A 25,092-nucleotide genomic window follows, 5' to 3' on the forward strand; every position below is an offset into this window, starting at 1 on the left:
AGGCCCCCTTTGACTTCCGGTCACGGAGGTACTGCTGGAGGTCCTCTGGGCAGTTCCACAAAAATTGATCAGTAGCGATGAGCTACTTCAGCTGATGGACGGTGGTGAGTTCCAGTCCCGTGGTCCATTGGTTAACTGCTCTCAGTAGGGCCAGCATGTCTGCAGGACCTTGCTGCAAACTCCGGAGCTTCTTTTCATACATCTCAGGGGTCAAGTTGTACTGCCAGACCAGAGCCTGCTTGATGTCCTCATAGCTCAGGATGATCTCTCTGGCAGGCACCTAAATATTTCTAGGGCCTTACCCCTGAGGTGAGGGGTTAAGAATCTGACCCACTGGTCCTCAAGCAGATGGTACTAATGGCAAGGTTTTCCAAATGCCAGCAAGAAAGTGTCCAAGTCCCCTCTTTTGTTAAGCAGGGGGAAGTCCTCTGCCCATAGCTTTGGGACTCGGGTCTCAGGGTACTCGCGACTGGCTAGGATCTGCAGCTGTAGCTGGAGTTGAAGCTGAAGCATTTTTTTCTGGTGCTCGCGCTCCCGCTGACGTTCTGCAGCCTCCTTGTAATGTGCTGCTGCTGCCTCGTGACATTCTGCTGCTATGAGGGTCTCATAGGTGACCTTGTCTCCCGTCTCGAGTCTGACCAGGGCAGCTTGCCGCAGTGTCTCTGAGCCTGCCTGGCTGGGGGATGTACAGGTGGTGAGCGGCCCACTGCAGGACTGGCTGCTGGCGATTGGCTCCTTGGGGAGCCTGGGCTTGATTCCCCCCCTGCTTGAGCAACATCATCTTCCATCTCTCGGGCTCTGCCCCTGGTGAACCTGGCCATCCTTGCAATTTTTGTTCACTGATACAGAGCTGCATGCTGTTGCACCAACACAGCTTACAGTATTTGCACTCGGACTGTCTAGTGCTGAGCTGATCTTAAGACCCCTGTGGCAAAAGCTACTGCCAGTAGTCTTTAGTGTCTGGGAGAATGGATTCCACACTCGCATACACAATTATCTTGATCCCACCACGCTGCCATCACATGTAAAGGATGACGCCAGAGAGATTGCGCAGTATCTCACCGCTGCCACCACATGTGAAGGATCCGCACCTCGTCACCCCGTCTGACGTCACTATTACGTAAAACAGATCACGTAATGCGGTCTCCCCACATTCATCAACGTGGCATTCAAGCACCCCCTTGGGGACACATAATGTCAGATTGGTACAGTTTTACACAGACACTCTCTGTCCACACAGGCACAGGAATGCACAGGGAGAGGAGGAGGCCCATTCAGTCACTGACGTGACAAGACACTCGCTCACGCCCCTGATAGGCTGAGAGGCCCCTTTCACTAGCCCAAGTGAAACAGAACCTTATCAGCACGGTAGGACTGCCACCAACTCCTCGTTAACAGGGTTATATCAGGCCAGAAACCAGCACCGGTACCATAGCAAGGTAAAATGACGTGTGGATTTGTGGATCGAGATAAAAGAGGAGCCCAAGATTAAATTATATATTTAATCGGCTTAAGGGCACACTGGACAATATACATGATGGTTATACATATACAATGGTCAGATATGCAAATACAAATAGTGGTAGAACAAAAGATATAAGCCGATGGATCATGCCAATTACCAGTGTGAAGTCCAACCATGTGTGCGCTCAGTCTCAGGGGCATCGACTTCCAGCTGGGTCCTACATTCTTCACAGCACGTTACTGGACGTGAACCCCGTTCGAAGTGGACTGCATGCATCAGAGAGAGAGAGCGACCACATGTCCTTACACTAGTTTTTATCCCTTTTTGGGTCACTCCCCTCCTTCCCTCTGAACGGAACCTAAATCCCCTTCTCTGGAATTTTGTAGCTCAATCACCCAAAACCTTTTAAAGATCATAACTCTTTTCTGGACGGTCCTAGGGTGGCGGTTCTGGCGCCATTGGATTCAGCCAGGTCCCTGCTACGCATGGAGACTAAGCACATTTTGCTACCTGGCTTCTACTAGAATGGATCGAGATCCTGGAAGGAGTATGTGTCTCGGAAATATACTCGATGTACAGCTAGGATGTATGGTACCTTCATAAACCCTTATGAAACTATAGCTGCCTTAACAAAGCAATTTTAGACTATGCGGCTTGGATACACAAGTGGTCTTCCTGTAGAAGGCGGCATACTAGCCAGCTGGTGGGGGTGTCAATTCCTTCTTTGAAGCTGGCTAGGTGTCTTGTTGCAGCTGCATATGCTGTATCCTCCCACACTTTTCACACCCTATAATTCAGAGTTCCTGTAATAAGTGTAAATAGAGGTTAAGTCCTTTGTGTAGTGACAGTCGTGTGAATGACAGACTTAAACTACCGTATTTTTTGGACCCTAAGACGTACCTTTTTCCCCCAAATTTGGGAGGAAAATGGGGCGTGCTTCTTATGGTCTGAACGTTACCTGCGGTGGTGGTGAAACGGGATCGCGGGGCCCTCCCTACTTCAGGAACGCAGTGGTGGCAGCGGCGGCAGCGGCAGCAGAGGTGAGGCAGGGTGGCTGGGGCCGGGACCTGTGCCTGGCCTTTACTAAGGCTGGGGCCGATGTCGGGCTGTGAGTGGTGTCGGGCGGCGAAGCAGAGTGGCCTGCGTAGCTTTCTGATGTGCGCCGCCATCTTCCTAAAGCTGTGATCTACAGGAAAATGGCCGCCCAAGCCGATGCATGTGCAGACCTATAGCTCCGGCGGCCATTTTCCTGTAGATCACTGCTCTAGGATGATGGCAGCGCGCACCGGAAACCTGCTTCACCACCCGATGCAGCTCACAGCCCGGCACCAGCCCCAGCCCGGTACAGGCCCCGGCCTCAGCCCCAGCCCAAGGCCCCAGCCTCAGCCCCAGCCAGAGGCCTTGGCCTCAGCACAAGCCAAAGACCTCAGCCTCAGCCCCAGCCAGAGGCCTTGGCCCCAGCACAAGCCAGAGACCTCAGCCTCAGCCCCAGCCAGAAGCCTCAGCCCCAACCAGAGGCCTCAGCCTCAGCCACAGGCCTCAGCATCAGCCACAAGCCCTGGCCTCAGCCACAGGATCCAGCACAGGAACCGGCCAGGCTATGGGCCCCAGCCAGGCACAGGCCCCGGCCTAGCACAGGCCCCGGCCTAGCACAGGCTCCACAGCATCTCACCTCTTCTGCTGCAGCCGCCGGCTTCCTGAGGGACCATGCCTCCTGTGTCTCTCGCTCCACCGCCCCCCACGTAAGATACCGTACCTATTCAGATTATATGATGGACCCCTATTTTATAAAAAACATTTTTTTCTATTTTCCACCCCAAAATTTGGGGTGCGTTTTATGGTCCGGTGCGTCTTATAGTCCAAAAAATACGGTGATATTACTTTACTGATGTTACACTTTTCCCTTATAAGTACAATGACAGCACAGCCCCGATATAAATACATTACCCCAGCCACTAATGATATTATTTAGAAATGCAAAAGAACCAATTCAAAGCAAGATAAATGTATAAAAAAGAACAGTTTAAAAAGCAATCAAAGACTCAAAACTTTCATTTACTATTTCATGGGTAAAACCGGTGTAAAACCGCACAGTGTGAACAAACGTAGACAACCACTAATAACATCAATACAAAAATCCCAAGCAGATTAAAATAAAACACATAAAGTACTGAAACGAAATACTCCAAATTCGCATTAGTTGTGTTTAACACATTAGACCTTAAATAAAAGTAAGACAAAGATCCTGCATTTCAGAAAACTTCCCATTTGGTAATCCATAGATACAAAGAGTATAGTGTGTTTATACATGACATCGGTAAAAAGTCAAACATCGCAAACATAAAGGCAACTGGTAAATAGCCATGGTTAAAAAATATAAATTCACGCTAGCGGTAGAGAAGGAAATCCGGAAGAGGTGTTTGGTATAGATATAAATAGAAGCTTTTATTAATTGAGACAAGTGGAATTCTTAAAAATATATAGGTTAAAAGGCACCTTAAAAACAGTGATATACAAGGATATCAAGGAGATAGACAATATAGAGAATAAAAACAAGTAGTAAAAATGAATAAATAGATAAATAGATAAATAAATAGTTAGGAGATATAGCGTATACTCCTCAGGGTCTTGAGGTAATTGAGTTGAAGTCAATGAGTTGAGAGGCAGAGGCACGTTGACCTAGTAGGAGAGATATAGGTGTTAGGTTTGATAGATAGGGATATAATGTGATGGAATTAGTTTTAGTTTTTGTTTTTTTGGTTTTATCTAGATTACCTGCTGTGATCTGTAGGTTAGTACTTGCAGCAGGTAGGGCGATTTATGGGCGATGAACTTTGATGGTACCTGTGGTAGAAGACAAATGGTACCTGGAGTAGAGGACAAATGTTGTTAGAACCGTGAAAAATGGTGTTCAGTGGTCAATTGTTGACCAATCTGTGAATGGGTGATAGTGTACCTGCTATTGGTTTGGCAATCAGAAGGCTACCAGGGTGGTTGTGCGGGTATCTTGCTTGGGCAGTGATCCTATGGATTGGCTTCTCCAGAGTTTGTTCCAGAGTTTGTCTAGGAGAGACAATTGAGATAATACCCGATTAATATATGCTATGGTATTGGAACAATAGGGGACAATAAATTACCTGCTGACTAGGCTATAGAAGGTATCCAGAGAGAGCCCAATAGTAGTACGGTAGTATGGGCCCGTAGGTAGTTTGCTAGGGTCAGTTTTGATCAAAGTCCTAAGGAGATAAGTAAAAGGGTTAGTGGAAGCAGTGTCTCTGGTAATTGTCCAGAGGGTAGTCTGGTATTGCTAATTGCTCACCCTAGTGGTGGACGTGTCCTGCTCAGGGTGTGGTGAACCTGTGTAGGTTCAGAGGGGATAATGCGGTACTGATAGTTGTCCCCGCTGGATAGATGCAGCAGGAGGCTCTAGCTGCACTGTCAGTGTCAAGTCGGAGGTTAGCCAACGTCCTATTGGGAAAGTAATTGGTTGTGACTGAGATTAAAGGCTGCGGTATTGTAGAGAGTGGTCCGCAGTTTAGTGTTACTTACACTGTAATAGACGTATCCTGGTAGGGGGTCTATTGGTGGTTCAAGTGGGTAGAGAGGAGAGGTTTAGAGTTGGATCACCGTTTGGGGAGGTGGGTGCAGCAGGAGGGTCTGGCTGAAAGGTCAGGTGGCAGCGTGTAATTGTAGGATCGAGCTGCAGCAGGAGGCTCAGGCTGCAGGGTCAGGCTGCAGTGTCTCACTGCAGGGTCTGTGGAAGATGTATAGGCTACTCACTTTTAAGAATTCAGTTTGTACCTGTAGGGGCCGTGGCCCGATTGTACTTACAGTCCGTGGTCCAACGGTAGCGTCGGGAGGTGCTGGGGCCCGGAGCGAGAGCGGAGTCCCGGCCGGTGACTACCACGAGCTTGCGTACTTCCAGGTAGAGGGAGGGAGAGAGATGGGGGAGGACGTGCTTCCCGTAGAAAGCGCGCGAGACGAGCAGCGTGACGCAGTGTCACGTGGTGCGCAGGGCACACTTGGTACGGAGGCCTGTGAGCGCCTCCTCAACTGGGTTAGGGACAATCCAACGCGTTTCGAGAGCTGCGGCTGTCTTCATCAGGGATAGTTTGACCCAGTTTGGTGGTGTTCTTATATACCTAAGGGTAGTGTCGTCATTGCAGTTCGCCTGTCAATCATTAAAGGCAAATAACTCAATTTCACTATTCAGTCCCCGCGGTTTTAGGGTATTTAATTTAAAGATCCATTCACTCTCTTTTTTGGACATGCTTTTAATAAAATCGCCCTGTCTCCAATGTTTATGGACTAATTGTATGCCTACCACTTGGATCCCTTGGGTAGATCCGTTGTGCTTCGCCATGAAATGCTTAGAGAGAGGGTGACCTATGTATTTGCTCTTAATATTTTTTAGGTGTTCATTAATCCTAGTGTTCATAGGTCGTTTTGTTCTACCTACATACATTTTCTCACATGGGCATGATAACCTGTAGATCAGTGGTCCCCAACCTTTTTTGCACCAGGGACCGGCTTGAAGCAAGATCATTTTTCCATGGCCCAGCAAGGAGGGGGTGGGGTGGGCGGGGCTTTGGTCATATGGGGGCGGGGTAATGGAGGGATTTGGAGTTTAGTGCATACTTATCATATAGTGTAGACCAGGTCCCCGCCAGGAGCTATGCCAGGAGCCCCACATAATGTGCTGTGCCAGGAGCCGCATCACTGAGGCCCCATCATGCCCTGCAGCAGGACAGGGCAGCTGTCCTGACAGCTGCTGTTCAGCTGCATTTACTTCATCCCAGGGGCGGACACAGACTGTAGTGGGCCCCTGTGCAAGAAATTTTTTGGGGCCCCCCCCGCCCTTCATAAGGCAACAAAGTTATGTAAACATAACCCCCCCATGTGCATCTCTCACCCCCCCATGTGCAGCTCACCCCCCGTGCATCTCTCATCCCCCTCCGTGCATCTCTCATCCCCCTCCGTGCATCTCTCACCCCCCCGTGCATCTCTCATCCACCCCCCGTGCATCTCTCATCCCCCCCGTGCATCTCTCATCCCCCCGTGCATCTCTCATCTCCCCCGTGCATCTCTCATCCACCCCCTGTGCATCTCTCATCCCCCCCGTGCATCTCTCATCCCCCCCGTGCATCTCTCACCCCCCCGTGCATCTCTCATCTCTCCCCTCCCCCCCATGTGCATCTCTCATCTCTCCCCTCCCCCCATGTGCATCTCTCATCTCTCCCCTCCCCCCCATGTGCATCTCTCATCTCCCCCCCATGTGCATCTCTCATCTCTCCTCTCCCCCCCATGTGCATCTCTCATCTCTCCCCTCCCCCCCATGTGCATCTCTCATCTCTCCCCTCCCCCCCATGTCGATCTCTCATCTCTCCCCTCCCCCATGTGCATCTCTCATCTCTCCCCTCCCCCCATGTGCATCTCCCATTCCCCCCCCATGTGCATCTCCCATTCCCCCCCCCCCATGTGCATCTCCCATTTCCCCCCACTCCTAGTTAATTGTATTTAAAAAAAAATAAAACTTTTTATACTTACCCCCATGCGATCCCTGCAGAATCCTGGCGCTCGTCCAAATCGCTGACACCAGGTTCTCATGCCTTCCGGTCATGTGACGGCGCCGTCACATGACCGGAAGTCAGAGGAATTATGAGATGTCCTGGACCCGGCGCTTTGCATGGGGCCGGGGGCCCCATGAGGAGAGAGACGCACAAGAGGGGGGCTCCAAGGGGGCTCCTACCGGCCGGGCCCCATACTGGAGTCAGGGCAGTCATGCCCTGATGGCGGCCCTGCTGGAGGCTGGAGGGGCCTCCTCTCCCTCGGGGCCTCCGTTCAATGAACCGGCTGCACGGGCGGTAGTTCCGCCCCTGCTTCATCCTGCTTCAGGACCTGTGGTGACATCACAGTTATGTACCTTGATGTCATCACAGGTCCTCTACAGGTCTACCCTGCGGGAGTCTAGAACAGCGGGCAGCATCCACCCCACACAGTGTGCTCTGAGCCACCGCAGACCAGATCACACTGTCAATGTTTAGTGATTGTCTGTGGCGGTGCCGCGGACCGGCTGAAAAACCCCAACGGCCTGGTCCTGGTCCGCGGACCGGCGGTTGGGGACCTCTGCTGTAGATGACCCCTGTGGTAGTGCATGTTATAAATTCTGTAATGGGATATGACTCCTTCTGGTGGCTAACTGTATGTTGTTTGCGTGTTTTTAATGTTTTACACATCTTGCATTTTTTACATGGGAAAAAACCTTTTCTCTTTTGTTGGAATGGGGTAAGTGGTTGTTTTATAACAATATTGTTTCTAACGGTGGGCGCTATAATTGACCCTAAGTTACGTGCCTTCCTAAATATAAACTTAGGTCTGTTCGACATCTGGTCCCCTATTACCTTATCATCTTTTAATGTGTGCCAGTGTCTTTCTACGATTTTTCTAAAGATGTGGGTATTAGCAGAATAGGGTGTGATAATGGGGATAGCAGTATTAGGATTAGAATTGCCTTGTTTCAAATTATTTGTGCTTGCCTCAGTTAGTACCTACCACAAACCAACTGACGCAAATGGCTACATCCCAATAGACAGTTGCCACCTTCCAAACTGGCTACTCAATGTTCCCCGCAGCCAATATCTGCGACTGCACAGAAACTGCTCAAAATACCAAGATTTCAGCATGGAAGCAGAACTACTCACCAATAAACTCCTGGAAAAGGGATATAATGCACAGTTCCTTAAAAACAAAAAAGAGAAAATAGCCACAATACCACGACAAAACCTCCTAACTGAGGCAAGCACAAATAAATTGAAACAAGGCAATTCTAATCCTAATACTGCTATCCCCATTATCACACCCTATTCTGCTAATACCCACATCTTTAGAAAAATCGTAGAAAGACACTGGCACACATTAAAAGATGATAAGGTAATAGGGGACCAGATGCCGAACAGACCTAAGTTTATATTTAGGAAGGCACGTAACTTAGGGTCAATTATAGCGCCCACCGTTAGAAACAATATTGTTATAAAACAACCACTTACCCCATTCCAACAAAAGATAAAAGTTTTTTTCCCATGTAAAAAATGCAAGATGTGTAAAACATTAAAAACACGCAAACAACATACAGTTAGCCACCAGAAGGAGTAATATCCCATTACAGAATTTATAACATGCACTACCACAGGGGTCATCTACAGGTTATCATGCCCATGTGAGAAAATGTATGTACAGTGCTGGCCAAAAGTATTGGCACCCCTGCAATTCTGTCAGATAATACTCAGTTTCTTCCTGAAAATGATTGCAATCACAAATTCTTTGGTATTATTATCTTCATTTTATTTGCTTGCAAGGAAAAAACACAAAAGAGAATGAAGCAAAAATCAAATCATTGATCATTTCACACAAAACTCCAAAAAAGGGCCGGACAAAAGTATTGGCACTCTCAGCCTAATACTTGGTTGCACAACCTTTAGCCAAAATAACTGCGAACAACCGCTTCCGGTAACCATCAACGAGTTTCTTACAATGCTCTGCTGGAATTGTAAACCATTCTTCTTTGACAAACTGCTCCAGGTCCCTGATATTTGAAGGGCGCCTTCTCCAAACTGCCATTTTGAGATCTCTCCACAGGTGTTCTAAGGGATTCAGGTCTGGACTCATTGCTGGCCACCTTAGAAGTCTCTAGTGCTTTCTCTAAAACCATTTTATAGTGCTTTTGGAAGTGTGTTTTGGGTCATTGTCCTGCTGGAAGACCCATGACCTTTGAGGGAGACCCAGCTTTCTCACACTGGGCCCTACATTATGCTTCCAAATTTGTTGGTAGTCTTCAGACTTCATAATGCCATGCACACGGTCAAGCAGTCCAGTGCCAGAGGCAGCAAAGCAACCCCAAAACATCAGGGAACCTCCACCATGTTTGACTGTAGGGACCGTGTTCTTTTCTTTGAATGCCTCTTTTTTTACCTGTACACTCTATGTTGATGCTTTTTACCAAAAAGCTCTACTTTTGTCTCATCTGACCAGAGAACATTCTTCCAAAACATTTTAGGCTTTCTCAGGTAAGTTTTGGCAAACTCTAGCCTGCCTTTTTTATGTCTCGGGGTAAGAAGTGGGGTCTTCCTGAGTATCCTACCATACAGTCCCTTTTCATTCAGACGCCGACGGATAGTACGGGTTGACACTGTTGTACCCTCGGACTGCAAGGCGGCTTGAACTTGTTTGGATGTTAGTCGAGGTTCTTTATCCTCCATCCGCACAATCTTGCGTTGAAATCTCTCGTCAATTTTTCTTTTCCGTCCACATCAAGGGAGGTTAGCCACAGTGCCATGGGCTTGAAACTTCTTGATGACACTGCGCATGGAAGACACAGGAACATTCAGGTCTTTGGAGATGGACTTGTAGCCTTGAGATTGCTCATGCTTCCTCACAATTTGGTTTCTCAAGTCCTCAGACAGTTCTTTGGTCTTCTTTCTTTTCTCCATGCTCAATGTGGTACACACAAGGACACAGGACAGAGGTTGAGTCAACTTTAATCCATGTTAACTGGCTGCAAGTGTGATTTAGTTATTGCCAACACCTGTTAGGTGCCACAGGTAAGTTACAGGTGCTGTTAATTACACGAATTAGAGAAGCATCACATGATTTTTCAAAGGGTGCCAATACTTTTGTCCACCCCCTTTTTTAGGTTTGGTGTGGAATTATATCCAATTTGGCTTTAGGACAATTCTTTTTGGTTTTTTTTCATTGAAGACAAAATAAATTAAGAGAATAATACCAAAGAATTTGTGATTGCAATCATTTACAGGAAGAAACTGAGTATTATCTGACAGAATTGCAGGGGTGCCAATACTTTTGGCCAGCACTGTAGGTAGAACAAAACGACCTATGAACACTAGGATTAATGAACACCTACGAAATATTAAGAACAAATACATAGGTCACCCTCTCTCTAAGCATTTTATGGAGAAGCACAACGGATCTACCCAAGGGATCCAAGTGGTAGGCATACAATTAGTCCATAAACATTGGAGACAAGGCGATTTTATTAAAAGCATGTCCAAAAAAGAGAGTGAATGGATCATTAAATTAAATACCCTAAAACCGCAGGGACTGAATAGTGAAATTGAGTTATTTGCCTTTAATGATTGACAGGCGAACTGCAATGACGACACTACCCTTAGGTACATAAGAACACCACCAAACTGGGTCAAACTATCCCTGATGAAGACAGCCGCAGCTGTCGAAACGCGTTGGATTGTCCCTAACCCAGTTGAGGAGGTCGCTCACAGGCCTCCGTACCAAGTGCACCCTGCGCACCACGTGACACTGCGTCACGCTGCTCGTCTCGCGCGCTTTCTACGGGAAGCACGTCCTCCCCCATCTCTCTCCCTCCCTCTACCGGGAAGTACGTGAGCTCGCTGTAGTCACCGGCCGGGACTCCGCTCTCGCTCCGGGCCCCAGCACCTCCCGACGCTACCGCTGGACCACGGACTGTAAGTACAATCGGGCCACGGCCCCTACAGGTACAAACTGAATTCTTAACAGTGAGTAGCCTATACATCTTCCGCAGACCCTGCAGTGAGACACTGCAGCCTGACCGTGCAGCCTGAGCCTCCTGCTGCAGCTCGATCCTACAATTACATGCTGCCACCTGACCTTTCAGCCAGACCCTCCTGCTGCACCCACCTCCCCAAACGGTGATCCAACTATAAACCTCTCCTCTCTACCCACTTGAACCACCAATAGACCCCCTACCAGGATACGTCTATTACAGTGTAAGTAACACTAAACTGCGGACCACTCTCAACAATACCGCAGCCTTTAATCTCAGTCACAACCAATTACTTTCCCAATAGGACGTTGGCTAACCTCCGACTTGACATTGACAGTGCAGCTAGAGCCTCCTGCTGCATCTATCCAGCGGGGACAACTATCAGGACTGCATTATCCCCTCTGAACCTACACAGGTTCACCACACCCTGAGCAGGACACGTCCACCACAAGGGTGAGCAATTAGCAATACCAGACTACCCTCTGGACAATTACCAGAGACACTGCTTCCACTAACCCTTTTACTTATCTCCTTAGGACTTTGATCAAAACTGACCCTAGCAAACTACCTACGGGCCCATACTATCGTACTACTATTGGGCTCTCTCTGGATACCTTCTATAGCCTACTAAGCAGGTAATTTATTGTCCCCTATTGTTCCAATACCATAGCATATATTAATCGGGTATTATCTCAATTGTCTCTCCTAGACAAACTCTGGAACAAACTCTGGAGAAGCCAATCCATAGGATCACTGCCCAAGCAAGATACCCGCACAACCACACTGGTAGCCTGCTGATTGCCAAACAAATAGCAGGTACACTATCACCCATTCACAGATTGGTCAACAATTGACCACTGAACACCATTTCTCACGGTTCTAACAACATTTGTCCTCTACCCCAGGTACCATTTGTCTTCTACCACAGGTACCATCAAAGTTCATCGCCCATAAATCGCCCTACCTGCTGCAAGTACTAACCTACCGATCACAGCAGGTAATCTAGATAAAACCAAAAAAACAAAAACTAAAACTAATTCCATCACATTATATCCCTATCTATCAAACCTAACACCTATATCTCTCCTACTAGGTCAACGTGCCTCTGCCTCTCAACTCATTGACTTCAACTCAATTACCTCAAGACCCTGAGGAGTATACGCTATATCTCCTAACTATTTATTTATCTATTTATCTATTTATTAATTTTTACTACTTGTTTTTATTCTCTATATTGTCTATCTCCTTGATATCCTTGTATATCACTGTTTTTAAGGTGCATTTTAACCTATATATTTTTAAGAATTCCACTTGTCTCAATTGATAAAAGCTTCTATTTATATCTATACCAAACACCTCTCCCGGATTTCCTTCACTACCGCTAGCGCGAATTTATATTTATTATCCTTAGCTCATTTACATTACGGACACCCAGTGGTTCCCTGTCCAGAAATTCGCCGCCATTGGTAGTGACTAGCCTAATAGCGCCTACTTCACCCAAACCTATAGCTGGTAAATAGCCATGAAGCTACATATTGGAAAACCTCCCATTAGGCAATAAGATGTAGTGTGTGTATATGTGGTGTCGGTGGTAAAAAAAAAAAGCTAATAGTCAGATCATTTGTGTGTGTGGCACCATCAGAAGAACGTACAGGTCACTGGAGGTGAGTGGGATGCCAAGCAGGATACTGTCACACCAGTGTATATTCTCTCATCTGAGAGAATTGGGTTGATTATGATAATCACACTCTGATCAGAATGTGACAAGAGTGTCAGCATAGTGTGATCTGATTTTCCTGAGTGCGGTCTGACTTTTTACACCTACTCATTTTCTTGCATGGATCCAATTCGGATCCATCTGGGGTATGCTGCAATTTTTTCATTTGACCGAATCTGCCCAATAGAATAACATTGGTCCAAGTGTGATTCGATGTTTTGTCGGAACGCACTTGGACTAAAAATATGGTCATGTGCACGAGCCCATAGAGAAGAGATGAAAACTGGGCACAGAGAGATAAAGCTGGAGAAAAATATCAGGGGACATGGCAATACCACAGTGCACTACATAAATACTACTTACAGCCAATCCTCTGCCATTGTATACATAAATATTAGCACTAGTGATGAGAGAGCACTAAAATGATCGGTTCGAGCAAATTGGAATACTCGAGTGCTCAGTCTGAGCAACGAGCCCAATGTAAGTCTATGGGAAACTCGAGCATTTTTCAGGCGGCTCCCCCCGACGGTCTGCAGAAGGCCTAAAAATTGCCCAAATTGATGGGAACTGTGCTCAATTGACATGGGAACAGCATGGGGAAGACCCCTGGAAGCATCTCTGACTCCCAAGTCACTGCTGTCAACAATGTTATCAGTGGTATTACGCCAATTTTACCTTATACGGACTCACAATAAAACATACAAAAACGAAACCAAAATAAATTTTCCTAGGAAAAAATGTTAAGTAACATCCTTTCCAGGGTAATGACTTGTAGATAAGGCAAAATAAATATACAAAAACTAAAATGTTACTCCACACCTTGGGCTATGTTCACACGTAGCGTTTTTAAGGCACTTTTGCATTGCTTTCAACGGTGAAAAATACATTCACTGGTAAATGTCATTTTAACATTTTACTACCTTATCTTGCCATGTAGTGTGTGAGACGTGATCAGACACATCCTGTTTCATTTATGAGGGAGTGACTCTGAAAGTCACAAAGACTATTTTTATAGGGCCATCAGGTGGCCCTTACTATTCTTAAAGGACCAGCTGTTGGCTATGCTTTGTTGTTCCCATTATTAAAGATTGGGTCTCCTATACTGTTATTGTGTCTGCAGTGACACATAGAGCTTGGCCACAGTAACGACATGTTCCCATTAGAAAGGAGCGGGTCTGCTATACAGTTATACGGTATGCAGTGACTACAGCAGCTGTCAAAATTTAGGAAAAAACCCAATAGCAATTTAAGACACAAAGAGGTGGGCCTCAGTAATGACATGTTCCCATTAGAAAGGAGTGGGTCTCCCATATTGCTATTGCATATGCAGTGACTGCAATGGCTGCCAAAAATTTGGAGGCACTCCAAGGCCCCTTGCAAGAGACATAGAGGTCGGAGGGCCTCCTGAAAACAATGTTCTCATTATTAGGAAATGGGTCTCCTATACTGTTTGCCTATACAGTGAATGCAACGGCAGGAGGAACTCCAATGCCCCTTGCAAGAAACGTAGAGGTCAGAGGGCCTTTTGAAAATAATGTTCCCATTATTTGGAAGTGTCTCCCATACTGTTTGCCTATGCAGTGAATGCAACAGCTGCCAAAAATTTGGAGGAACTCCAATGCCCCTTGCAAGAGACGTAGAGATCGGAGGGCCTCCTGAAAACAATGTTCCCATTATTAGGAAGTGGGTCTCCCATACTGTTTGGAACTCCAATGCCCCTTGAAAGAGAAGTAGATATCGTGATATGGTACATATGGTGGTAATATGGTGGTGGAGGATGAGGATGAGGAGAAGGAGAAGGACAAGAGAAAATAGACAAAATTAGGAAGCGTATACCCATGTCTGGGTTTGAAGACAGAGGTGCATGGGAATAGAGTTAGACATCCCCAAAAAAAGACACTGTATTTGAGTTTATGTTATGCTGCAATCATTAGGTGGTGTTGAGAAGCCTGGCCCAATCCAACTCTTGTTCATTTTTATAAGAGTCAGCCTATCAGCATTTTCAGTTGACAGGCGGATGCGCTTATCAGTTATAATTCCACCAGCGGCACTAAAAACCCGCTCTGACAAAATGCTAGCGGCAGGGCTAGCCAGGACCTCTAAGGCATAGAGAGCCAGTTCATGCCATGTGTCCAGCTTGGATACCCAATAATTATAAGGCACAGAGGAGTCACGGAGGATGTTGGTATGGTCGGCAAGGTACTCCTTCACCATCTTCCGAAACTTTTCCCTTCTTGGGAGAGAACCCCGCGCCTCAGGGCCTGTGTGATGGGAGTAACTGAGAAAACTGTCCCAGAACTTTGACAGTGTTCCCCTGCCTCTGCTGGATTGGATTTGTGTCTCTCTCGCCTGTACTCCTTGGTTGTCAAACAAACTGTGACCTCTGCCAACAGAATTTTCAGATGGGAATTTTTTTAATAATTCCGCAACAAGGGCATTCTGGTACTGCCCCATTTTTTTAAGCCTGTCCGGTGTGGGAAAAAGAGATAGAAAGTTCTCCTTGTAGCGTGGGTCTAGAAGTGTCAACAACCAGTAATGACTGTCATTCAATATTTGGACAACAAGAGGGTCACTGAAAAAGCAGTGTGTAACATACCTGGCGGCGTCCTTGCATGGTGGTCCATCTCCCACTGTGCAAGGGCGCGCACTTGATCTCCAGTCCGATCTGCTAGCCTGGCTTCCCTCCATGCTGTCTGCTTGCCTCTGTTTTTGCTGCTTAAGGGCGGCGCCCGATCACTTCCTGATTTTTGTAGTTGCTGCAGGCACACCCCTTGTGCGTCCTCAGCCTATTGCTGTCTGTCACCTGGTATTTAACCCAGCTGCTCCAATGAATACCTGCCTGAGCATTGTGTTTCATTCAGTGTGCTCTTTCACTCTGAATGTGCCAGGTCCCTTTCTGTGTTTGCTTGCCTGCCTTTCCTGGAGGCTGTATTTCCAGGCCTGTCTGAACTCGCTCCTTGCCTGTTCCTTTCGCCTTCTAGGGGCTGCATACCTAGACCCGCTCCTGTATCTTGCTACTGTGTCTGTTCTTTTCTGAATACTCTTCTAGCCTGTTTCCTGTTTTTCTCTATGTCCGTACCTTTCCTTTTTCTGCAGAGTCTGAACTCGTACCTAACTCCTGTTCGTTGTCACTGTACTTCCGTTTGTGAGTTTGTGGTCCGCTCGCTACTTCACTGCAAGTACCCTGTGGGTATCTGGTTCTGCCTTTCCCTTCCAGTCTGTTCCGTGTGTACAGAGCCCTGTCCGCTCTGCTCAGCCTTGTCTACCGCGTCTGTGGTTTCGCTTTGGTCAGCCTCCTCCGCGTCTGTGGTTTCGCTTTGCTCAGTCCTGTCCACCGCGTCTGCGGTTTCGCTTTGCTCAGCCCTGTCCACCGCGTCTGTGGTTTCGCTTTGCTCAGCCCTGTCCACCGCGTCTGCAGTTTCGCTTTGCTCAGCCCTGTCCACCGCGTCTGCGGTTTCGCTTTGCTCAGCCCTGTCCACCGCGTCTGCGGTTTCGCTTTGCTCAGCCCTGTCCACCGCGTCTGCGGTTTCGCTTTGCTCAGCCCTGTCTACCGCATCTGCGGTTTCGCTTTGCTCAGCCCTGTCCACCGCGTCTGCGGTTTCGCTTTGCTCAGCCCTGTCCACCACGTCTGCGGTTTCGCTTTGCTCAGCCCTGTCCACCGCATCTGCGGTTTCGCTTTGCTCAGCCCTGTCCACCGCGTCTGCGGTTTTGCTTTGCTCAGCCCTGTCCACCGCGTCTGCGGTTTCGCTTTGCTCAGCCCTGTCCACCGCGTCTGCGGTTTCGCTTTGCTCAGCCCTGTCCACTGCGTCTGCGATTTCGCTTTGCTCAGCCCTGTCCACCGCGTCTGCGATTTCGCTTTGCTCAGCCCTGTCCACCGCGTCTGCGGTTTCGCTTTGCTCAGCCCTGTCCACCGCGTCTGCGGTTTCGCTTTGCTCAGCCTTGTCCACCGCGTCTGCGGTTTCGCTTTGCTCAGCCCTGTCCCCCGCTTCTGCGGTTTCGCTTTGCTCAGCCCTGTCCACCGAGTCTGCGGTTTCGCTTTCCTCAGCCCTGTCCACCGCGTCTGCGGTTTCGCTTTGCTCAGTCCTGTCCACCGCGTCTGCGGTTTCGCTTTGCTCAGCCCTGTCCACCGCGTCTGCGGTTTCGCTTTGCTCAGCCCTGTCCACCGCGTCTGCGGTTTCGCTTTGCTCAGCCCTGTCAACCGCGTCTGCGATTTGGCTTTGCTCAGCCCTGTCCACCGCGTCTGCGGTTTCGCTTTGCTCCGCCCTGTCCACCGCGTCTGCGGTTTCGCTCTGCTCAGCCTTGTCTACCCTGTCTGCGGTTTCACTCTGCTCAGCCTTGTCTACCGCGTCTGCGGTTTCACTCTGCTCAGCCTTGTCTACCGTGTCTGCGGTTTCGCTTTGCTCTGCCTTGTCTACCGCACCTGCGGTTCTGCTCTGCTCAGCCTTGTCTACCGCACCTGCGGTTTCGCTTTACTCTGTTTGTTGACCGCATCTGCGGCTCTGAATTTTGTCTCCCAGTCTGTACTGGACCCTACCCAGCCTGCCTGTTCCTGTATTCCCTGGTGTGGGTCAACAGCCGTGTCCGGATTCTGATCTGGAGTAGTCCGTGGTCCCTCTGCTCGGTTCCTCCCTGGTGCACTGGCGTCGTATGCCGTCGTGCGACCTTGGTCGGATCGTGCAGATACTTAGTTACGCCCCTCCAGGCACTCTCCGGTTCATGGCACAGTGGAACCACTAAACACGCACACGCCAGTCAGTCCGGGCGTGTGCATTACAGCATGCTCAGGCCATAGTTCCCATTGAGCCCCACGGCCTTCGCTGTCTGAGACGTTTTACAGCGAATACGTGCATTAAAAATAAATAAAAACAAAACCAAAAAAATATATATATATTTTTTTTTTCTTTAGCTGAGTTCCAGGCGAATTACGCACCCGTCCAGATGGATCTTTCTGCACTCGTTCCTGCGGATCCGCCACGGTATTATGGGGATCCAAGACAGAGTCGTGCTTTTGTGGAGCAATGCTTGCTACACTTCAAGTTCTACCCTCTTTGTTTTCCCTCCGATCGGGTTAAGGTGGGATTCATGATGTCTAACCTAGCGGGTGATGCCTTGGAATGGATCAACCCCCTATGGGAAACACAGGATCCTATCCTCCTGGACCTGCAGGCCTTCCTGGTGGCCTTTCTAATGGTCTTCGATGACCCTAACCCGGAGGCTCCTGCTGAAGCTTCACTTCCCAATATCCTGGAGCAGCCCCGATGGGTAATCTGTGTGGGTAGCGCACTAGTCCTCCTGCCCGAAGAGACTCCTGCCCATCCAGAATCCACACAGGATGACTACGCTCTCCAGAATACTTGTCCTAACCTCAAGAGGCAGTCCAGACGTGCTAGGCATAGAGGCAAGCCGTCACTCCTGGGTCAGTCCTCCCAAAGACCTCCTGATCCCAACCTTGAAGTCCCTGCTGAAGCTTCATTTCCCTGTATCCTGGAGCAGCCCCGACGGGTGATATGCGTGGGTAGCGCACCAGTTCTCCTGCCCGAAGAGACTTCTGCCCACCTAGAATCCTCCGGGATACCACCTGATGACAAATGGAGAGAGACTTCCCTACACCCGGTACGCGATACTTCGTCCGCTCCGTCCTGTGAGCCTGACAATGGGTACCTCAAAGTGGTAGTTAACCCCGAGTCTCTACATCCCTCCAACCAGGCGGAGGACCTCCTGTTGTCTCCAGAACCCTTCGGGGTGCTACCTGGTAGCAAATGGACAGAGTCTTCCCTATACTCTGTACCTGATACCTCGCCCGCTTCGTCCAGTGAGTCCGACCTAGTGTACTCCGAAGCAGAGGTTATCCCCAAGTCTCTACACCCCTCCAACCAGGCGGAGGACCTCCAGTTGTCTCCTGAACCCTTCGGGGTGCTACCTGATAGCGAATGGACAGAGACTCTCCCATACTCGGTACCTGATACCTCGCCCGCTTCTTCCAGTGAGTTCAACCTAGGGTACTTCGAAGCAGAGGTTATCCCCGAGTCTCTACACCCCTCCGACCAGGCGGAGGACTTCCAGTTGTCTCCTTCACCCTTCGGGGTGCTACCTAGTAGTGAATGGACAGAGTCTTCCTTATACTCTGTACCTGATATCTCGCCCGCTTCGTCCAGTGAGTCCGACCTAGTGTACTCCGAAGCAGAGGTTATCCCCGAGTCTCTACACCCCTCCAACCAGGCGGAGGACCTCCAGTTGTCTCCTGAACCCTTCGGGGTGCTACCTGATAGCGAATGGACAGAGACTCTCCCATACTCAGTACCTGATACCTCGCCCGCTTCTTCCAGTGAGTTCGACCTAGGGTACTCCGAAGCAGAGGTTATCCCTGAGTTTCTACACCCCTCCGACCAGGCAGAGGACTTCCAGTTGTCTCCTGAACCCTTCGGGGTGCTACCTGATAGCGAATGGACAGAGACTCTCCTATACTCGGTACCTGATACCTCACCCGCTTCTTTCAGCGAGTTCGACCTAGTATACTCTGAAGCAGAGGTTACCCCCGAGTCTCTGCATTCTTCCTACCCAGCGGAGGATCCCCAGTTGTTTCCTGAATCCTCCGGGGTACCACCTGATAACAAAGAGACAGTGACTTTTCTACACCTTGTACCTGATACCTCGCCCATTTCCTCCTGTGAGCTTGACAAGATGTACCCCGAAGCAGAGGTTACCCCCGAGTCTCTGCACCCCTCCAACCTGGCGGAGGACTTCCAGTTGTCTCCTGAACCCTCTGGGGTGCTACCTGATAATAAGTGGAGAGAGACTTCCTTTTGTGTTGTTCTTGGCACCCCACCCGTTTCGTCTGTTGCTGAGGATGGCTGGATAGGAGGTAACATCCTAACTACTCAGATGAGACCAGTTTTTCCTGTGGACAGTGGAAGTGATCCCCTTGAAGTGAAGGATTGGCCCTCAAATTCCCTGCAGAACATTCTGGAAGGCCTGAAGAAGAGGGGGCGTAAGGGGGGGGTACTGTAACATACCTGGCGGCGTCCTTGCATGGTGGTCCATCTCCCACTGTGCAAGGGCACGCACTTGATCTCCAGTCCGGTCTGCTAGCCTGGCTTCCCTCCATGCTGTCTGCTTGCCTCTGTTTCTGATGCTTAAGGGCGGCGCCCGATCACTTCCTGCTTTTCGTAGTTGCTGCGGGCACACCCCTTCTGCGTCCTCAGCCTATTGCTGTCTGTCACCTGGTATTTAACCCAGCTGCTCCAATGAATCCCTGCCTGAGCATTGTGTTTCATTCAGTGTGCTCTTTCACTCTGAATGCGCCTGGTCCCTTTCTGTGTTTGCTTGCCTGCCTTTCCTGGAGGCTGTATTTCCAGGCCTGTCTGAACTCGCTCCTTGCCTGTTCCTTTCGCCTTCTAGGGGCTGCATACCTAGACCCGCTCCTGTATCTTGCTACTGTGTCTGTTCTTGTCGGAATACTCTTCTAGCCTGTTTCCTGTTTTCTCTATGTCCGTACCTTTCCTTTTTCTGCAGAGTCTGAACTCGTACCTAACTCCTGTTCTTTGTCACTGTACTTCCGTTTGTGAGTTTGTGGTCCACTCGCTACTTCACTGCAAGTACCCTGTGGGTATCTGGTTCTGCCTTTCCCTTCCAGTCTGTTCCGTGTGTACAGAGCCCTGTCCGCTCTGCTCAGCCTTGTCTACCGCGTCTGCGGTTTCGCTCTGCTCAGCCTTGTCTACCGCGTCTGCGGATTCGCTCTGCTCAGCCTTGTCTACCGTGTCAGCGGTTTCGCTTTGCTCAGCCCTGTCCACCACGTCTGCGGTTTCGCTATGCTCAGCCCTGTCCACCGCGTCTGCGGTTTCGCTTTGCTCAGCCTTGTCCACCGCGTCTGCGGTTTCGCTTTGCTCAGCCCTGTCCACCGCGTCTGCGGTTTCGCTTTGCTCAGCCCTGTCCACCGCGTCTGCGGTTTCGCTTTGCTCAGCCCTGTCCACCGCGTCTGCGGTTTCGCTTTGCTCAGCCCTGTCCACCGCGTCTGCGGTTTCCCTTTGCTCAGCCCTGTCCACCGCGTCTGCGGTTTCGCTTTGCTCAGCCTTGTCAACCGCGTCTGTGGTTTCGCTTTGCTCAGCCTTGTCCACCGCGTCTGCGGTTTCGCTTTGCTCAGCCCTGTCCACCGCGTCTGCGGTTTTGCTTTGCTCAGCCCTGTCCACCGCGTCTGCGGTTTTGCTTTGCTCCGCCCTGTCCACCGCGTCTGCGGTTTCGCTTTGCTCCGCCCTGTCCACCGCGTCTGCGGTTTCGCTCTGCTCAGCCTTGTCTACCGCGTCTGCGGTTTCGCTCTGCTCAGCCTTGTCTACCGTGTCTGCGGTTTCGCTTTGCTCTGCCTTGTCTACCGCACCTGCGGTTCTGCTCTGCTCAGCCTTGTCTACCGCACCTGCGGTTTCACTTTGCTCTGTTTGTTGACCGCATCTGCGGCTCTGAATTTTGTCTCCCAGTCTGTACTGGACCCTACCCAGCCTGCCTGTTCCTGTATTCCCTGGTGTGGGTCAACAGCCGTGTCCGGAGTCTGACCTGGAGTAGACCCTGGTCCCTCTGCTCGGTTCCTCCCTGGTGCACTGGCGTCGTATGCCGTCGTGCGACCTTGGTTGGATCGGGGAGATACTTAGTTACGCCCCTCCAGGCACTCTCCGGTTCATGGCACAGTGGAACCACTAAACACGCACACGCCAGTCAGTCCGGGCGTGTGCATTACACAGTGTAACATAAACTCAGCCATGCGTGCCAGACTGCTAACAGGCAAGACTTCCGTGTCCTCACCAAGAGGATGGATGACCATGCTGTCCTCCTCATCCTCCTCCTCCCTGCTCTCAGGCCATCCATGCTGAACAGACAGTTTGACAGTTGTGCAGGTAGTACCGTCTATAGCACAGGAAACTAGCTCCTGTTCTTCCTCCTCCTCCTCTTCCTCATTGTCACCCAATTCATATTGGGATGAGATGAGGCTGGGCTGTGTGGAATCACCCTGTGTGGTTCCTTGCTCCATCTCAGCATCTCAGAAAGGGTTTCAAAAGACAGAGAAGTGGGATGGTGATGCTAATTATGACGTCATCGCCGCTCACCATCTTGGTGGAGTCCTCAAAGTTTTGGAGGATGGTACAGATGTCTGACATCCATGTCAACTCCTGAGGTCTTATGTGTGGAGTCTGACCTGAATACCGACGTTTTGGTGATGCTGGTAGTCAATAGAGATGAGCGTTGTTCTACTCGAACTGTTCGCCAATCTCAAATTCGAGCTGTTTTGGGCGGTGTTCGAGCCGTTCGGCGAACACGAATAATTTGAGAAAAATTCGGCTGTTCGAGGTTATGTTCGATAACTGTTCGTGCACCAAAATCATAACTGGATTTTTTCTCAGTAATGATGAAAATTAATGTTAATACGCAGTTTGAGTGTACAGCGGGGTGGGGGGAGGGGCAGGGGATGGATCTCTGCAGGAACAATGAAGATCTCCATTTTTTTTTCTCTTTCCCGCATTTACAGTGGGGAGGTGCAATCTGTCAGCCTATCAGCAGCGCACACACGGAGCGAAGTGCTTTTTTTCACACAAGCAAGGGCATGTGTCATTGGCAGTGTATGTCACATGTCCTTGCCCTATAAGACCAAGCCATTTTCCCCGTCGCCACCATTTTCTCACTGCTGCAGCTGTGTGTTAGACGGCACCGCTGTTGCTGTGTGCGCTATACCTTGTTAATTTCAAGCCAATTTTCGCACAAATATACAGATAGCTTGGGAGTAGGGAATAGTTGTGATTGCAGTCCTTTTAAGGACTAGGTTACAGCATTTCCTACGACTTTTATCAGGCAGGTCTGTGCTCTTAAATAGATAGGTTGTGGGAGTAAAGACTAATTGTAATTGGAGTCCTTTTCAGGACTAGGTTACATCAGTTCCTATCAGTTTTTGCCAGGCAGGTCTGTGCCAGTGCTGTGCAAGTTTTTTTCACAGCATTTGGCTGAATCTAGCAAAGCTAATCCTTTTTGGCCTATTGCAGAGTGTGTTAGTCAGTGGAGTAGCCTATCTGTGTTGCAAGATATACCACCTGTGTATAGAATACCAATTTTTTTACTGTACCTAGTGAAGTAAAATCTTTTGGGCATAGCATCATTCTATTAGTCCATCTATACTGACCTCCATCAGGTTGCAAACTGAATCAAATTTTTTTCTGCATCTAGCTCTGAAAAAATATTTGGCCTTCTAGCAGTGTGTGGGACTTGTTCTATTAGTCCACCTATACTGACCTCCATCAGGTTGCAAACTGAATATATTTTTTTCTGCATCTACCTCTGAAAAAATATTGGGCTTCTAGCTGTGTGTGGGACTTGTTGTATTAGTCCATCTATACTGACCTCCATCAGGTTGCAAACTGAATATATTTTTTTCTGCATCTACCTCTGAAAAAATATTGGGCTTGTAGCTGTGTGTGGGTCTTGTTCTATTAATCCATCTATACAGACCTCCATCAGGTTGCAAACTGAATATAATTTTTTTCTGCATCTAGCTCTGAAAAAATATTTGGCCTTCTAGTAGTGTGTGGGACTTTCTCTGTTAGTCCATCTATACTGACCTCCATCAGGTTGCAAACTGAATATATTTTTTTCTGCATCTACCTCTGAAATAATATTGGGCTTCTAGCTGTGTGTGGGTCTTGTTCTATTAATCCATCTATACAGACCTCCATCAGGTTGCAAACTGAATATAATTTTTTTCTGCATCTAGCTCTGAAAAAATATTTGGCCTTCTAGTTGTGTGTGGGACTTTCTCTGTTAGTCCATCTATACTGACCTCCATCAGGTTGCAAACTGAATATATTTTTTTCTGCATCTACCTCTGAAAAAATATTGGGCTTCTAGCTGTGTGTGGGTCTTGTTCTATTAATCCATCTATACTGACCTCCATCAGGTTGCAAACTGAATATAATTTTTTTCTGCATCTAGCTCTGAAAAAATATTTGGCCTTCTAGTAGTGTGTCGGACTTTCTGTATTAGTCCATCTATACTGACCTCCATCAGGTTGCAAATTAAAAATAATTTTTATCTGCATCTACAGTACCTCTGAAAAAATATTTGGGCTTCTAGCTGTGTGTGGGACTTGTTGTATTAGTCCATCTATACTGACCTCCATCAGGTTGCAAACTGAATATATTTTTTTCTGCATCTACCTCTGAAAAAATATTGGGCTTCTAGCTGTGTGTGGGACTTGTTGTATTAGTCCATCTATACTGACCTCCATCAGGTTGCAAACTGAATATATTTTTTTCTGCATCTACCTCTGAAAAAATATTGGGCTTCTAGCTGTGTGTGGGTCTTGTTCTATTAATCCATCTATACAGACCTCCATCAGGTTGCAAACTGAATATAATTTTTTTCTGCATCTAGCTCTGAAAAAATATTTGGCCTTCTAGTAGTGTGTGGGACTTTCTCTGTTAGTCCATCTATACTGACCTCCATCAGGTTGCAAACTGAATATATTTTTTTCTGCATCTACCTCTGAAAAAATATTGGGCTTCTAGCTGTGTGTGGGTCTTGTTCTATTAATCCATCTATACTGACCTCCATCAGGTTGCAAACTGAATATAATTTTTTTCTGCATCTAGCTCTGAAAAAATATTTGGCCTTCTAGTAGTGTGTCGGACTTTCTCTATTAGTCCATCTATACTGACCTCCATCAGGTTGCAAATTAAAAATAATTTTTATCTGCATCTACAGTACCTCTGAAAAAATATTTGGGCTTCTAGCTGTGTGTGGGACTTGTTGTATTAGTCCATCTATACTGACCTCCATCAGGTTGCAAACTGAATATATTTTTTTCTGCATCTACCTCTGAAAAAATATTGGGCTTCTAGCTTTGTGTGGGTCTTGTTCTATTAATCCATCTATACAGACCTCCATCAGGTTGCAAACTGAATATAATTTTTTTCTGCATCTAGCTCTGAAAAAATATTTGGCCTTCTAGCAGTGTGTGGGACTTGTTCTATTAGTCCACCTATACTGACCTCCATCAGGTTGCAAACTGAATATATTTTTTTCTGCATCTACCTCTGAAAAAATATTGGGCTTCTAGCTGTGTGTGAGACTTGTTGTATTAGTCCATCTATACTGACCTTCATCAGGTTGCAAATTGAATATAATTTTTTTCTGCATCTAACCCAGCCAATAGTTTTGGCCTAATACCACAGTTTGGCCACTCAGCTCTGCTCGGTTACCATCCATTGTTTTTTTGTGCAAACAACTCCAGAGTTGTGAATTAGTTAACCACCAAAATGAGTGGAAAAAGGCCTGCTGCTGGTGGAAAGGGGAATAGGCGTGTTGGGAAGGGGAAAAAAGGTT

This window comes from Phyllobates terribilis, unplaced genomic scaffold (assembly GCF_046119375.1).
Source record: "Phyllobates terribilis strain yellow unplaced genomic scaffold, ASM4611937v1 Scaffold_3__8_contigs__length_932513732, whole genome shotgun sequence".
Classification (NCBI taxonomy): Eukaryota; Metazoa; Chordata; class Amphibia; order Anura; family Dendrobatidae; genus Phyllobates; species Phyllobates terribilis.